This window comes from Macrobrachium nipponense, chromosome 38 (genome assembly GCF_015104395.2).
Source record: "Macrobrachium nipponense isolate FS-2020 chromosome 38, ASM1510439v2, whole genome shotgun sequence".
In the NCBI taxonomy this organism is placed as follows: Eukaryota; Metazoa; Arthropoda; class Malacostraca; order Decapoda; family Palaemonidae; genus Macrobrachium; species Macrobrachium nipponense.
The window spans coordinates 26,094,996-26,111,919 of NC_061098.1; the positions used below are offsets into that span (position 1 = coordinate 26,094,996).

The window sequence follows — 16,924 nt, forward strand, 5'->3', positions numbered from 1 at the left end:
CTGACCGGTGGGGAACCTCTACAACCTTCGTACGGCTTTCGACATTCCTTCTTCCTCTGGGGCCAGGGAGCTTGGAAGAGGTCTAGACCTGGAAGCGTTGTAGAGCCGATCAGACGCCCCCTCCACTACACTGGGGACACTCACATCACTGTCCACTGTTAATTCACCACTCTTACCTTCTAATGCCACCATTTTGACCTGCATTCTATGAAGGGTAGCCTTCAGATCCGCAATTTCCGATGCTGAATCTGTAGGATTTAAAATGGGTGAAAGGGCAGAAATAGGGGGAGAAGGATTAATTAATGCATACATGGGGAGAAGCTAGAAAGCTAGAAACTAGTTCGCTAGACCTAGATCTACTTCGGCTTTGGAAGCTTTCTCAGCCTATCCCTTTCTAGCTTCTTCATATAAGAAGTAAGATTCTTCCATTCTTCTGCACTCAGGTTTCTCGCACTCCTTACAGGTGTTAGAAAAAGAACATTCATACTTTCTACAACGCCTGCATACAGTGTGAGGATCTACCAAAGTTTTGAAGGGGATGTAATATCCCTTCTTGATGACTGACAGCGACCAGGTGTCGGCTCCTATCCGTGCCCAGGCTTCCGCAAATTCCTGAAGCCTGGCACCTACTGGTGTTTGGAGGATCTCGATCTCATTTACCCTTTTTAAAAGGGTCGGAAGGAAGCTCTTCCTCGTTTTTCCGTAGCTTTCCTTTTGGAGGTTGCTCTAGAAAGAGGGCCTCCTCGAAAGGGCTGTTGCGATGTACGAGCCCCTTTCTTGTCTTCAATCACCACAGGTCTATTCTTCTTCGAAGATTGCATGAGCAGATCCTGAGTCGCCTTCTCAGTTAGAGAATGAGAAATATCCTTCACTAAGTGAGAATGTAACAAATGCTCTGATAATGGAGCGAAAAGTAAAGCGGCTCTCTGCGAGGGAGAGACGGCTTTAGTCAAGAATGAACTGAAAACCGCTCTCTTTTTAAAATCCCCGCTCCAAAGAGAGAGGTGACTTCTCCCGAACCATCCTGGACCGCTTTATCTATGCATGCCAGGATGCTCAGCAAACTTCTGGGTTTAGGCCTTCTGCTTCATGGTCTTTTTGGCCAAAACCCCAAGGGACCAATCCAGGAAACTGAAACACTTCCAAGACGTGGAAAAGCCCCTTGAGGAGGTGAACCAATTCAGAAAGTCCCCATGTCGCTCGAGCCGAGTTTAAGGCATGCCTCCTCAACGAGTCTACTAGATCGAGAAGTCAGATTCCGCCAAAGCAGGAAGAGACAGTCCCATGTTCTCTCCAGTCTCGTACCATATGCCTCTTCTGCTGCTGGCGCTTCTTCCTCTCGCCTGTCCAGTGCTTCGTTCCCAAACAGAGATGGCCGCCTGTGCGACATCTTCCCTGGAGGGTTCGTTGCGCCTGCAGGAGATCGGTGTCTAGACCTTTTGATAGGCAGCTTATTGTCCTTTCTACGAGGAGGCTCTTTGGATAGGGCTCCCACCAAAGAAGCTAGCTGCTCCTGTAGATTTAACAGGATCTTCTTGGTCAAAGGCTCTCTTTCCTCTTCATAAGGAGGAGAGGGAGATCTGGAAGGCGCTTGAGGTTCCCTTGCAGCAAGGGAGTCGACTCTTTTCTAGCTCTCTTGATAACCGAGGGCGCTTCTTCTGAAAAGCGCTCGGCTAGAATCCAAAGCAGGCTCTTTCCAGTTCCTCTTCAATGGGCGAGGAAAGATTCGTGTCCTTCCACCCGCGTTTCGGTGAGGAGATCCTGAGAAGAGAAGCACTCACGCAGGACACTTTCTATAGCAGTCCCTGGCAGTCTGAGGCGATACAGAGCCTGCCAAAGGGACGCCTGATCGGTGGGGAATCTCCACAACCTCCGTAAGGCTTTCCTTTTTTTTTTTTTATAAAAATGATCCAAACCTTTTTTCATTTAAAAGTGTCAAAAAAAGATAAATGGTTGCAATGGAAATCTCTCCTCTGTCTAATTCTTCTTCATCCCAGGACTCTTCATCACTGTCCAATTCTTCATCATCATCATCATCTTCATCATCCTCATCTTCTAATTCTTCCATCCGTCACTATCATCTTCTCCCAATTCATCATAAAAGGAGTCGTCGTCGCTATCTGATTCTTCATCCTCTTCTTCTTCTTCTTCTATCATTACCACTACGACCGGATTTAAAACATTATTATTATTATTATTACCATTGTTTGTCGTCGACACGTTAAGATTTTCCGGTGATGGTTTTCTACAACTGGGCATAATTGTTATGTTACCAAGTTGATGAATAATAGTAATATATAAACACTATCATCATTATTATTATTACATTATTTTTTTTTCATTATTCAAAAAATAAAAAGTTTATATATATATATTTTATTATTATTATAACCACCACATATCATTTTTTTATTGCAATGAATAATAATAGTAATACATCATCATCATATTCTAATTTTAAAAGCTTTGAACGTTACATTACGAACCGTTCAGAATTGTACGAAAAGTTACATTTATTTTTCCCTTTTCAACACCTTTTTCATACATTTATTTTTCCCTTTTCAACACCTTTTTCATAAAAAAATTCCTCGTTGCGAAAAAAATGACTGGTTACGCGATCCAACTTTTTTCACGTTTAAAATTCAAGATATCGATCGAGTTTACCAATGTTCAAAAACTATCGCTTTTAGTTATAGAGGCGTCGCATTACCTCGCAATAGCGTAAAATATCATCTTTTAGCGAGATTGATGATGATGAATAATAATACATTTTACGTATATTTAAAAGGAGTAATGACGAGTGATTACCTTTACAAAAACTTCTCTCTTGTACAGCGAATCACTTTCAGGTGTTGCCTGGCGCTGGCTGGCGCTTCTTCCTCTTCTTCCTCTCGCCTGTCCAGTGCTTCGTTCCAACAGAGATGGCCACCTGTGCGACATCTTCCCTGGAGGGTTCGTTGGGCCTGGCAGGAGATCGGTGTCTAGACCTTTTTGATAGGCAGCTTATTGTCCTTTCTACGAGGAGGCTCTTTGGATAGGGCTCCCACCAAAGAAGCTAGCTGCTCCTGTAGATTTAACAGGATCTTCTTGGTCGAAAGGCTCTCTTTCCTCTTCATAAGGAGGAGAGGGAGATCTGGAAGGCGGCCTTGAGGTTCCCTTGCAGCAAAGGGAGTCGACTCTTTCTAGCTCTCTTGATAACCGAGGGCGCTTCTTCTTCTGAAAAGTGCTCGGGTCTAAAATCCAAAGCAGGCTCTTTCCAGTTTCCTCTTCAATGGGCGAGAAAGATTCGTGTCCTTCCACCGCGTTTCGGTGAGGGAGATCCTGAAGAAGAGAAGCACTCACGCAGGACACTTTCTATAGCGGTCCCTGGCAGTCTGAGGCGATACAGAGCCTGCCAAAGGGACGCCTGATCGGTGGGGAATCTCCCACAACCTCGTAAGGCTTTCGACTTTCCTTCTCCTCTGGGCCAGGGAGCTTAGAAGAAGTCTAGGCCTGGGAGCGTCGCAGAGCCGACCAGACGCCCCCTCCACTACACTGGGGACACTTACATCACTTGAAATATCACCATCACTTTGCTTACCTTCAAAGCCGCCATTTTTTCTTGTTTCCTTTGAAGAGAAGCTTTCAGGTCTGCAATTTCCGATGCAGAATCTGTCGGTTTTGCAAACTGTGATCGGCCTGATACAGAGGGAGAATAATTCATATTATGAGGAGAAGAAACTACAGAACTAGACAAAGGTTCATTAGATCTAGATCTACTTAGGCTTTTAGAAGCCGCTTTCCTCACTCTGTCTCTCTCTAACTTCTTCAAGTAAGAAGTTAGAGTCTTCCATTCTTCAGCACTCAACCTTTCACATTCATTACAGGTGTTAGCCAAAGAACATTCAACAACTCTACAACGTCGGCATACAGTGTGAGGATCTACCGAAACCTTCGGCATCCTCACCTTGCAGCCTTCATTCACACACACACTCACCAACACTCGAGTCAGACATTTTTAAGAAAAATCCAAAAGCAAGTCCACGATAGCGAATGCCAAAACAACGATCCAAGTATGTACCAAAAGTCGGCCGAAAGAAGATCAATTGTGTTGAAAAAAGAATTCCAGTCAGGAGGTAGTAACAACAATGTTGACACCACCGGCGACAGAGAAAATCTGATAGAAAACGGGAATGGTTCCTAGTCCTGCCACCCAGGGCAGGGCTGTAGATCACCTGACCTAACTCTAGCGAGTGCCGCGAAATTTGAATTTCTGTCGGGGACGACGGAGTCTATAGCTAAGTATATATCTGACAGGGAAGTTGAATGTATGAAAATACAAATTAACAAAAAAAAAAAATTGGTCATTTGTTCAAATGCGGAACATACCTTTGGTCTTAACAATAGATAGCTTATACTTGGGGGTGATGTATGAGAATCTGAACCAACAGAAGGTTTGCCATGAATGAATAGCAATTCAAGATATAAAAAAAAAATCTTGAAAGAGAATTTTTACATTACATAATTACAAGAATGAATTTACTCATGTCAAAGTACTCAAATGGTAAAATTAAATTCAAGTTCTACAATCCTCTTTAGGTAATCGAAATGACAAATTTTTTAATCAATTGTATTTTTCATAACTACCAAACCTGAGGTCTTAACATTAGGATATATACTAACTAGTGCCAGCTGGAAATCCCGTAAAAATTAATATAAAACTTGTGTGATCCAGGGACTACAGTGGTCCCCCCCGTATTCGCGGGGGATGCATACCAGACCCCCCCCCCCCGAGAATAGTTAGAATCGCGAATGTTTGGAACCCCCCTCGTAAAAATGCTCATAAACTCCTAATCCTAAGCATGCAAACACCAAAGTATCCCTAAAAAAGACCATCCTTCATCAAATATACATAAAATATCCTATTATGGTTCATATTAATCTTTGAAATATTATTAATACTGTTTTAAAGTAAATCTTACATTTTATGTTTATACATAAATACATACTATGTACGTACTGAATGACTTAGTTACGTATGTGAAAATAATTCAGTCCCCCCATAAGTATTCAGTCATGCACGTTTTCTTTCATACTGTTACTATTTGAGACATCCATTTTCTTTTTACAAGGGAAGTGAAATCACAAATACCAAATGTCTACTTAAAGTATTATCCTACATCAAATATACCATTGAATTGGTATTATTAATATCATTTTAAAGTAATCTTAAACATTTTACCATTAGAAATATATAAACAGCCAATAGCAGAGAGAGAGAGAGAGAGAGAGAGAGAGAGAGAGAGAGAGAGAGAGAGAGAGAGAGAGAGAGAGAATTACATAAAACCATTAAATTCGTTGACCATTGTATGGCATTGTTACTATCCCAGCTCCGAGCGTCACTGGAGTTGAGGTAGGGAAGTTTGATACAGAAAAGACGAAGGGAAGAATTTTCATTTGAAATTAGTTATTGTATTATGTATTACTACTTCTATTATTATTATTATTTGAAAATAAAATAAACACGTGCATCTACCATAAAAAATTCTCTCATCTCAGTAAGAAAGAGGGGTTATCCTTACAAGTGAAATGGAAAGGTCATTTTCATCTCTTTAAAATACTACCATTATGAATTTTGTAATTATTATTACAAAATTCATAATTATTATTATTATTATTAAATAACTGAAATTATCAATAAACATTTTACATACTAGTACCATAAAAAATTCTTTCATCTCGGTGAGAGAGAGAGAGAGAGAGAGAGAGAGAGAGAGAGAGAGAGAGAGAGAGAGAGAGAGAGTTTATCTCTCTCTGTTCTCTCAAAAAATACTTATAACACTTCCAGCGAAAGAGAGGGAGGGAGTTACCACTATGACACATTATCTTGTGTGCAAGAGAGAGAGAGAGAGAGAGAGAGAGAGAGAGAGAGAGAGAGTTAACCTTAATTAAAAGTGACATGGATAGATTACTATTGTATTTCTATAAAATACTATCACATATGAATTTTATAATTACAGTTTATTATTATTATTATTATTTGAAAGCATTAAAAAACAAATAGTAAAGTACAATAAAAAATCTTGAGTCTCAGTAAATGAGAGAGAGAGAGAGAGAGAGAGAGAGAGAGAGAGAGAGAGAGAGAGAGAGAGAGAGAGAGAATTATTATTTTTATTATGTGATATTCATTAAAACTTATTAAAACTTACTAATACAGTATTAATCAAAATTAATATTTGAAAATTAGTAAATCATTTTTGTATCATAAAAATGTATTTAGTCATGAAAATAAACATCAAAATACACTAATTAGTGATTATTTTCGCCGGAAAAAAATTCCGCGAATGGGCGAGTCCGTCTGCAAATAATTTCTAGATAGGTTCAAAGAAAAATCCGCGAATGTGCGAGTCGTGAATACGGGGGGAACACTGTATTGGCATCTGTACCTGATCACGGGGGTATTGGTAGTTCCCACAATGCCCAGGCCATCCCGTGACCTATCAGTTACTCTTCCAACCCAGTTTAGACTGTTAAGAGGGGGTTGGTTCAAAGTGGGCCTTTATATGTTAAGACCTCAGGATTGTTTAGTTATGAAAAATAAAAATTTATTAAAAAATTTGTCATTTGTTCATATACAAAAACAAACCTTCAGTCTTAAACATTAGGATAGACTTACTCACTGGTGGAAGGTGAGTATCTTCAACTGACTGGGAGTTTGCCACCTTAATCCATTCCGAATAACCATACTCTAAGACAATGGACTACACCCTCAGAGCCAAAGATATAAGAGATCCATTGGTTTCCCAGTGTGTATTATACAATATCATAGCTTATGATATTGTAATAAAACTCACGTTCTTGTATGGGGATTTATTATCACCCCTCTCTCTCCTTGCTACCAAGAGGGGTGTGATGGTACTGGAAAGCATCCTATGCTATTGATTACCTTAATTAACAGTATGGCTCTCACTCAACTGTATCTAGTCCGTTCCAGCTTATGATGGTGTTCTCGCTCTTACTGCCCATAGGTAAAGTACTACGTAGATAGAAAATGTAGGAAAGAAGCGAGACAAGTTATCTCATTCATTCTACTTTCATACTTTCATCTTAGACTAGATATACTAGATACAGGGCAGTGGATGAGCTATACTACTTGTTGAGCAGCCACCACAGGACCCAAGGAAAAAAGTGTCCAAGGATCGATGGGAAAAAATCTAAATAAAAGGCAGTGAAAGTTATTTGATGGAGCCAAAACACCCGCTTTCTAAATCCTCTCCACAGATATATTTTCTTCAAATGCCAAAGAGGAGCTCAAGCCTCTGAAGTCGTGAGCTCTAATTCTCCCAAGGTTATTTGACCCTCCAGCTTCTGTCAAATATGCATTCCTGATCGTTTCTCTCAGCCAAAAACGATACTGTATTCATGGACAATTCTTTCTTGACCCATCCTGTACTCACAAAAAAGTCTTCAGCATCCCGGTCTGAGATGTCGAGTTCTTCTTAAGTAAGGTTGTAGTACCCTGGCAGGACATCACATTTCTTCCGGGTCTTCACCCACAAGTTCCTCGTTGGAACGAGTGGTTTTCATGCTTGACTACCAATCCAGTGGTTCAAAGTTCGATTCTCGGCTCGGCCAACGCGAAATTTATTTCTGGTGATAGAAATTCATTTCTCGATATAATGTGATTCGGATCCCACAATAAGCTGTAGGTCCCATTGATAGGTAACAAATTGGTTTCTAGCCAAGTAAAAATATACAGGCGGTCCCCGGCTTACGACGGCTCCGGCTTACGACGTTCCGAGGTTACGACGCTTTTTCTTAAATATTCAATGGAAAATCCGTCCTGGGTACAAACGCTTGTTCCGAGGTTACGACGCTGACGCTTCCGACGCTCCGAGTTAACGACGCTTTTAAAAACGCATGCTATGATAAAAATCCTTTATAGTTTAGCACAGTATATTATAAAAATATGTTTTTGGTTACATTACAACAAAAATTTTGAGGTTATGATGATTTTCGACACCTTTTTTTTTTTTTTTTTTTTTTGTTTTTTTTTTTTTTTTTTTTTTTGTATTTTTTAAATTTTTTTTAGTGACGCCGCATACGCAGAACTAGTTGCGGGCGAATGAATACACTAGCTTGGGATGCGCAGTTTAAAATAGTCCAAAAGCGCAAATAATGAAAAATCATTGCTTGTTTCCAGTACATAATTAAAAAAACTAAGTTTCTGGTTAGATTACAACGCAAATTCCAAGGTTACGACGTTTTTGTTATGCTTTTTAACGATACCTCATACGCAGAACTAGTTTTGAGCGGAGGCGCATAAATTAATTAACGCTATTAAAATGTATGGTAAATTGAATACCGAACAACGACCTCGGACGGTCAAGGACGCTAAGCGTAACAATACCAAAGGATGCCACTTCAATCGCGTGTCTGCCTGAAGTTCAGTCGGTTGTGTGCTAAGACGTTGCTGATTTTCCTTGTCATTTTCGCAAATTTACAATGGCTCCTAAACGCCAAAGTACTTCCTCGATGATAGTTCATCCAAGAAGAGGAAGGTCATCACGATGGAGGTAAAATATGACGTGGTGAAGCGTTCGGAGAAGGGAGAAACTAACACCGAAATAGGCCGTTCTTTAGGCTTGCGCAGGACCACGGTGGTAACCATTGTGAAGGACAAGGAACGTATTCTGAAGCACGTTAAGGATGCTGCACCGATGAAGTCAACGGTGATAAACGAGAAGCAACGTACGTAGCCAGAGCATTGTTGAAATGGAGAAATTGCTCATGATCCCTGGCTGGAGGACAGAACCAGCGATGTGTTCCGGTTGAGCTTAAGTGTGATCCAGGAGAAGGCTAGAGCGCTGCATGAGGCAGTAGTGAAAAAGTTTGGCGAAGGCAGTGCTGGTGGTGAATTTTCCGCGAGTAGAGGTTGGTTTAACCGTTTTAAGGCTCGTGCAACAAATTTGCATAATGTGAAGCTGCAAGGTGAAGCTGCTAGTGCTGATAGCGAAGCAGCAGAAAGTTTTCCAGGTGGTTTGGATGGTGGTTACACGGCTGACCAAGTCTTTAATGTGGATGAGACTGGATTATTTTGGTAAAGAATGCCAAATCGAACGTACCTTTCCAAGGAGGAGAAGTCAGCACCTGGCCATAAAGCTGGAGAGGAGCGACTGACTTTGCTGTTTGGGGCCAATGCAAGTGGCGATTTGAAACTGAAGCCCTTGCTGGTGTATTTGGCAGAGAATCCCAAAGCATTCAAGGGCATTTTCAAGAGTCAACTCCCTGTGATTTGGAAATCAAATAAGAAGGCTTGGGTTACCTTGATGGTCTTCGAAGATTGGTTCAATGACCATTTAGTGCCAGCAGTGGAACGGTATTTGACTTCGAAGGGTTCTGCCTTTTAAGGCCTCTTAGTCCTGGACAATGCCCCTGGTCACCCTTCAAATTTGAGCGACATGCACCCTAATGTGAAGGTGGTGTACCTCCCACCCAATACCACATCGCTGATACAGCCAATGGACCAGGGAGTAATAGCTAATTTCAAGGCTTACTACCTTAGAAGGACCATACGTTTGCTTTGAGGGCCATAGAAGCTAACAAGGAGTTGACACTGAAGCAATTCTGGAAGGGCTTACAACATTGCTGATGCAGTGAAAAATATTGCAAGTGCTGGGACGAGGTGAAGACGACCACTTTAAATGGGGCCTGGAAGAAACTGTGTCCACAGTTTGTGCACAGTTTTGAAGGCTTTGACTAGGCAGAAGACGTCGAGACTGTGACGAGGAAGATCGTAGGGGCTAAGCAAGAGGCTGAAACTAGATCTTGAACTGATGATGTAACAGAGCTGCTGGCTTCCCATGGAGAGGAATTGTCTGCAGAGGATTACTTGAACTTGAACAGCAAATGATTGAGGAGGAGGTAGGCAGCACCAGAGCCAAACCCAGGTCATTAACTGTGAAAGGCTTGTCAGAGGGTTTTACTTATCTGGAGAGAGCCTTGGCTTCTTTTGAGGCAGAAGACCCTAACGTTGCCAGGTTGACAAAATAAAACGTGAATGTTAGACTTAGTAACTTTCTACAAGGAGACCCTGAAGGAGAAGCAGACGAAGAGAAGTGTGCAGTCCAGGCTTGACACTTTCTTTCACAAGTCTCCAGTACCACCACCTCCCACTCCTAGTCCTGGTAAGGAATTCTGAACTGTTTTACTAATTTATGTGTTTACATAGTGTGCATATTAAAATGTGTTCATTTTTTAATGTAACAACTAAATGTAAGAGTAAATTGTAACTTCATTCATTTTCATCATTTGTAATTTTACTGCAGAAGTGGTGACAGTTTCCAGATCACCCCCTGTACTACCTGTGACAGTTCCAGATCTCCCTGTACTACCTGTGACAGTTCCAGATCTCCCTGTACTACTGTGACAGTTCCAGATCCCCCTGTACCTGGACCCTCTGTAGCAAGCCCGTCCACCTGTACGTGTACAATCAGGTAAGCAATTTCATTTTCTCATTTTCATGTTGGAAATTGTTTACACCCTACATACATACGTACACTAATTTACATAGTGGTACAATGTGTTTGATGTTGCATAACATTATTTTTTTTTATTTTTTTTTTTTTCATTTCAGACCCCTTTGATAGTGACAGCGACCCAGATGACCCTGAGCCTTTCCATGGTTTTGATGCCTCGCCCTATTCATCAGGTAAGGAATCCTTAACAAATTTGTATAAAAGTTTATAAATTGCTAATAGAAATTTTATTAAAAGTGTACATATGCTACAATTACATCCACCCCTTATATATTTATGTACCCTATCATTCTTTTCCAGATCTAGATGTTCCCTCATCAGTTGATACGAGTAGTATCACCTCTCCAGAGCCAAATCAGTTGATACGAGTAGTATCACCTCTCCCATTCCTTCAGGTAAAAGAATTCTTCTTTTATTTTTTATATTGTACATACTATTACACACTACATATGTCAAACAGTAATAACATGTGCAGTAGTTACAGTAGTAACTCTATCATTTTATATATTTTTTATCATTCCAGACTCCCAAGCACCTGCCCATCCCACTCCATAGCCCAGCCACCCACTCATCTACCATATGCCCATCCCAGTAAGCAAGCCAACCACTAGAATTTGGTAAGGACATATTTTTATTAATGTTTTATTATTACATATGTAATAACCATGTTATGTATGTAACATACATACTATAATCATATGTATTACATATCATTCCAGACTGGGCATGCACCTGTGACTTACATAAAACAGACCTCTACATAGCCTACATGTCTTCATTTTGCTGAAGGTAAGGAATTCTCAGTTGTGTTTTAATGTTTGCATACGTACAATAAATTTTGTACACCTAAGTGGTTACATACTGTCCTTTAATATTAATTCTTCATTCCAGACTGCCCATCATCCTAGCCTGTTATCTGTGATAAAGCACACTGAAGTTAGGTTTGGAATGCATCCTTATCATGAATGCTCTACACCTCCACCTCCATCTCCCACAACCTAGGTAACAGCTTTGAGACTAAAAGTTGGTAAGTTATGTAAGGAATTTCTAAATTAAGTTTTATACTACATGTTGTATGTGATATTAAACCACTGTATGGTGCATATTACTGTATGTAACTTACTCTGCATAGAGGACTTACTGACAAAAATTATTTTTTGTACATTCCAGAGGACCCCTGAATGATGTAGGCTATGGGGCCACATAAGACTTTGTCCATCCAGGGTTACATTGAACGACAACTTTAAACTAAAAAGTAAGGAAATTAATCAACATACATTAACTCTTTTAGTACTCTTGATATATCTACAGTAATTAACATATTGCATTCACAACTTCTGTAGTGTATATTTTGTACACTAATTTTGTTACTTTTTCCTTCCAGAACCAACATTTTTCACACAATCCAGTTGTTACTAACAAATTACTACAAGTGTCCATCAAGGGATAACTACAAGTAGAAGCACCATTTTTGGATGGAAAAAAACCCTTCAGGAAAGTATCGTATCAAATGTAACATGTAGTGTAACAAAGTATGAACAGTAAGGTTTTTACATACAGTAGTATTACATACGTACATAACTTTTTTTTACAGGAATTTCCAACCAAGTTTGATTATGTACATACATGTTATAAACCACTGTACGTATGGTTACTGTATGTAACTTACTAAACATACATACATGACTTAACTTTGATACTTTTTTTGGTACATTCCTGAAAACCAGGACCCCCCTCCATGATGCAGGCTATGGGGCCACATAAAACTTTGTCCAGGGTTACTACTACTACTACATAACATAGCACGACAACAGTAAACTACTACAGTACTAAAGGTAAGGAATTATACATAGTAGTAATTAACATACATTAAGTAAGTTTTATACTAAAAAAAAGTGACCAAGATCTCTCACATGGGATAAGTGATCAAGGTCCCTCATGGAATTACGTACACTCCCTGCTGAACAGGGGGTGTAGACCAATCATTTACAACATGCATACCAGTGATATTAAAACACTGTATGGTGCATATTACTGTATGTAACTTACTATGCAAAGAGTACTTACTGACAAAATTATCTTTTGTACATTCCAGAACCCCCTGAATGATGTAGGCTATGGGAACACACAAGACTTTGTGCATCCAGGGTTTACGTTGAACGACAAATTTAAACTAAAAGTAAGGAATTAATTAACATACATTAACTAAGTTTTATACATGTTATATGTGATATAAACCACTGTATGGTGCATATTACTGTATGTAACTTTATATGCATAGAGTACTACTTACTGACAATTATTTTTTGTACATTCCAGAACCCCCTGAATGATGTAGGCTATGGGGCCACATAAGACTTTGTGCATCCAGGGTTACGTTTGAACGACAAATTTAAACTAAAAGTAAGGAATTAATTCACATACATTAACTTTTTTACTCTTGATATAACTCAAAGTAAGGAATTATAAACTAAAAGTAAGGAATTAATTAACATACATTAACTCTTTTACTCTTGATATCTATAATTTACATATTGCATTCAGGACTTTGTGTAGTATTTTGTACTAATTGTGTTATACTTTTACCTTCCAGAGCTACCAGACTGGGATTTTAGTGTACTCCAGGATACTACACCAAAGGATTAGTGTACTACTACAGTGTAATAGTGTTTAGTGTACTATAATCTAACCCTAAGGATTAAGTGTAGTATACTACATACTAGTGTACGTACGTATATTAAAGTCAACTAAGGACTTGGTAATAGTACTTCAAGATTGTGCTTTATAGTGTCACAAGAGTTTAATAAAGAATTATACCTTCAAGAACCATCCTTTGGCATTGAAATAACCACCACACTACACATCATGCAATACTTGCATGTCCACACAGGTAAGGTCTCTCTAATTTTTTCTTAGTTTTAAGGCATATTTCCAAGTGTCGTTCCGGCTTACGACGCGCCTCAAGAACGGAACCCCCGTCGTAACCCGGGGACTGCCTGTACTATAATCCTTCGGGCCAGCACTAGGAGAGCTGTTAATCAGCTTAGTGGTCTGGTTAAACTAAGATATGCTAACGTTTCTCCCAGAGTAGGTATTGAAAAGGGGACAAATCTGTCACCTACTACTCATGGATTTTGAGTTTTGACTACGAATTCTGGAATAAACTCGAAGACCATAGACTTCCAACCTCTGGAATGCTTCACCAAATATGACAGACCATGTAGCTCCCCTACCCTTTTGGTCAAGGCCAGAGCCAAAAGATGACTGCTTTCAGGGTCAAGCTTCTATTTCATGGCCTGTCACAATGGTCCATATGGGGATTTTGTCAGGCTAGTCAGTACCATAGTTAAATCCCAATCAGCAGCTCTTAGTTCCTGCGGGGATCAGGAGTGCTCAAAAAGTTTCATTAACAGAGCCATTTCCCATGAAAAGATGTCCAGCCTTTCATTCACAGAACAAAGCTAGTGCAACCCTATACCCATTTATGGCAGATACAGACATGTTTTTCTGTTTCTGAGATAAATAACAAAATCCACTAACTGTTGAATAGTGGTTCTGAGTGGAGAAAGACGCCTTCTACAACACTAACACAGTAGACAGCCCATTTTCCCTGGTACACAAAAGCTACGAAGTTCGGGATGAAATCGAGCGTCACAGATCCCCATCCCCTGGTATGTTCAACGTCGAAGGACAGACCATGAAGTCCCCTCCCCTACTCTCTTCGCTGATGCCAGGACCAGCAAGAAGAGGGTCTTGAGGGTCAGATCCCTGTCTGTCGACTCTTGGAGTGGCTCGAAGGGTCTTCGAGTCAAACTCCTAATGACGAGAGCACATCCCACCACGGGGGCCTGAGTTCCCTGGGTGGGCAAGACCTTTCAAAGCTCCTCATTAGCAAGATCTCGAACGAGTCCGAGATATCCACTCCCCTCAGTTTCAGGACCAGGGCCAGGGCGGTTCTATATCCTTTGACTGTGGGGACAGAGAGGAGCTTTTCTCGGCGAAGAAAAACGAGGAAATCCGCTACCTGCTGAAGAGTGGCTCTGAGAGGAGATAGACCCCGTCTACGACACCAACCACAGAAGACGGCCCACTTTCCCTGGTACACAGCTGCAGAGGACTGTCTGACGTGTCCAGCCATCTCTGTTGCTGCGCTGCGAGAGAAGAGACTCGCTCGCAAGAGATGGTGGATAAACATCCAGACGTGAAGATGTAGAACGACTGGACTGCTCGGTGGTACCGTTCTGCGTGTGGCTGGGCGAGAAGGTTGTGCCAAGGGGGAATCTCTCTCGGTGCTTCTGCAAGCAGAGCCAGCAGGTCCGGATACCAAACAGCCAGGGGCCATTTGGGAGCCACCAGGATCATCCTGAGATTCGGGGTGGCCAGCACTCGGCTGATCACCTTGCGAATCAGGCTGAACGGGGGAAAGGCATAGGCGAAGAGGTTGTCCCACGGGTGTTGGAGAGCGTCCTCTGCAGCTGCCCATGGGTGCGGCACGGCTGAGAAGAAAACCTGAAGTTTTCTGTTGTGCCGGGTGGCAAACAGATCCACTACTGGATGCCCCCACAGGATGAAGAGCCTTTCTGCCACGTCCTGGTGTAGGGACCATTCGGTCCCTATCACTTGATCCCAACGGCTGAGCTTGTCTGCTACTACATTCCTCTTGCCTGGAATGTAGCGGGCTGACAGCTCTAATGAGTGAGCCACGGCCCACTCATACACCTGCAGTGTCAACTGGTACAACGGCAGAGACACTAGGCCCCGTTTGTTGATGTATGCCACTACCGTGGTGTTGTCACACATCAACACCACTGTGTGTCCCATCAAGCGGTCCCGGAACTCTTGGAGAGCGAGGAACGCTGCCTTGAGTTCCAGGACATTGATGTGAAGGTGCTTGTTGTGATGATCCCACACTCCTTCAGTCAGCAACTCCTCCAGGTGTATGCCCCATCCCTCATTGGATGCGTCTGAGAACAGAACTCCAGGAGTCGATCTCTGTCCCGTAGCAACTGCGAGCGGGAGCTCGCCAGGACTAACCAGTCGTCGAGATACGTCAAGAGGACGTATCCCAAACGAATGGGCCAAGCATACACCAGAGTGAACTCTCGCTGTGAACACCTGTGGGGCGGTTGATAGACCGAAGCAAAGTGCCCTGAATTGGTCACTGTCCCGTTGAGGATGAAGTGGAGGTACTTCTGGAGGATTGATGGACGGGTATCTGGAAATACGCGTCCTTCAAATCCACCGAAAGCATGAAATTGTTCTCCCTGATGGAGTCGAGCATGGAACGTGCCGTCTCCATCCTGAACCGAGTCTGGCGAACAAATCGGTTCAGAGGAGAAAGATCTATCACCGGGCGCCAGTCCCCCGAAGACTTCTCCACCAGGAAAAGACAGCTGTAGAAGCCCGGTGATTGATCCCTAACGATCTCTACAGCTCTTTTGCTCAGCATGGTCTTGGTCTCCTGTCGGAGAGCTACATCCTTTGATGTTCCCGGAACGTAGGTTTGAAGATGGACCGGGTTGGAGGTGAGAGGGGCGGCCAAGATGCGAAGGGTAATAGATATCCCTCCCGAAGGACGTCTACTATCCAGGTCTAAGCACCGTAGCGCTGCCATGTTGCCCAATGGCTCGCCAGGCAACCCCCCTTCCAGCAGCAGGTGAGGGGGAACGCCGTCCCTAGCATTTCCCGCCTCTCTTCGACTTCTTCCCTGCCTCTCCTGTGGAAAGGAGGGCGGGGTGGGAGGGGGCTGGTGATAACCTCCCCTGGCAGAAGTCAAAGGCAGTCTTTCCTCGGGGCTTGTTAGACGGGGCAACAGTCTTAGCAGCTGAGGAAGCGCTAGCCAAAACTCTTAGGCTTGGCCGCAGTTCGAGGCTGCCCAGAAGCCTTCGAAAACTGCCTGGTGTACCAGGCGGTCACTGTCATCAGTGTGCCGCCTTTCCACCGCAGCATCCACCATCTCTCTGGTCTGTTGCGAAGTCCGAGAGCCGCCTCACGCCCAGCCACCCTAGATACTTGGGTAAGGACTGCGTCCCTACGCCTAAGTACCAGGTTGGCCCACAGGTTTACCTTCTGGTGGGCGAGGTAGGAAATGGCCCTACCTCCAGACTGGCAAAGTCTCCTGAAAGCAGTCCCCTTCAGGCTTCAGGAGTAATACTCCCGGAGGTGGCTGTGACCTTAAACACTGCGAGGGACCACAGGTCTAGCCAGGAGACTGCCTGGAAAGCTGCCATAGCGGTGATTCCAGGCCTAGTGCCTCTTGCTGAGAGAACCAAAGGTTCTCCAACAGGAGCTGCTGCAGAGAAACTACCCGGAGTTAGCCTGGCTAGCTACGGCTTAACCTGTTTGGGCGACATCGGATCTTCTGAAGGCATGTAGAAACGCCGCTGTCGCAGTAGAGGAGGAGGAAG

General features: G+C 42.5%; 1 long non-coding RNA gene across 1 annotated transcript in view; it reads right to left on the reverse strand.

Annotated features, from left to right (window-relative positions):
• LOC135209432 (uncharacterized) overlaps positions 1 to 16,924 on the reverse strand; it is a 98,474-nt gene that overhangs the window by 35,932 nt on the left and 45,618 nt on the right. The window lies entirely within an intron of this gene.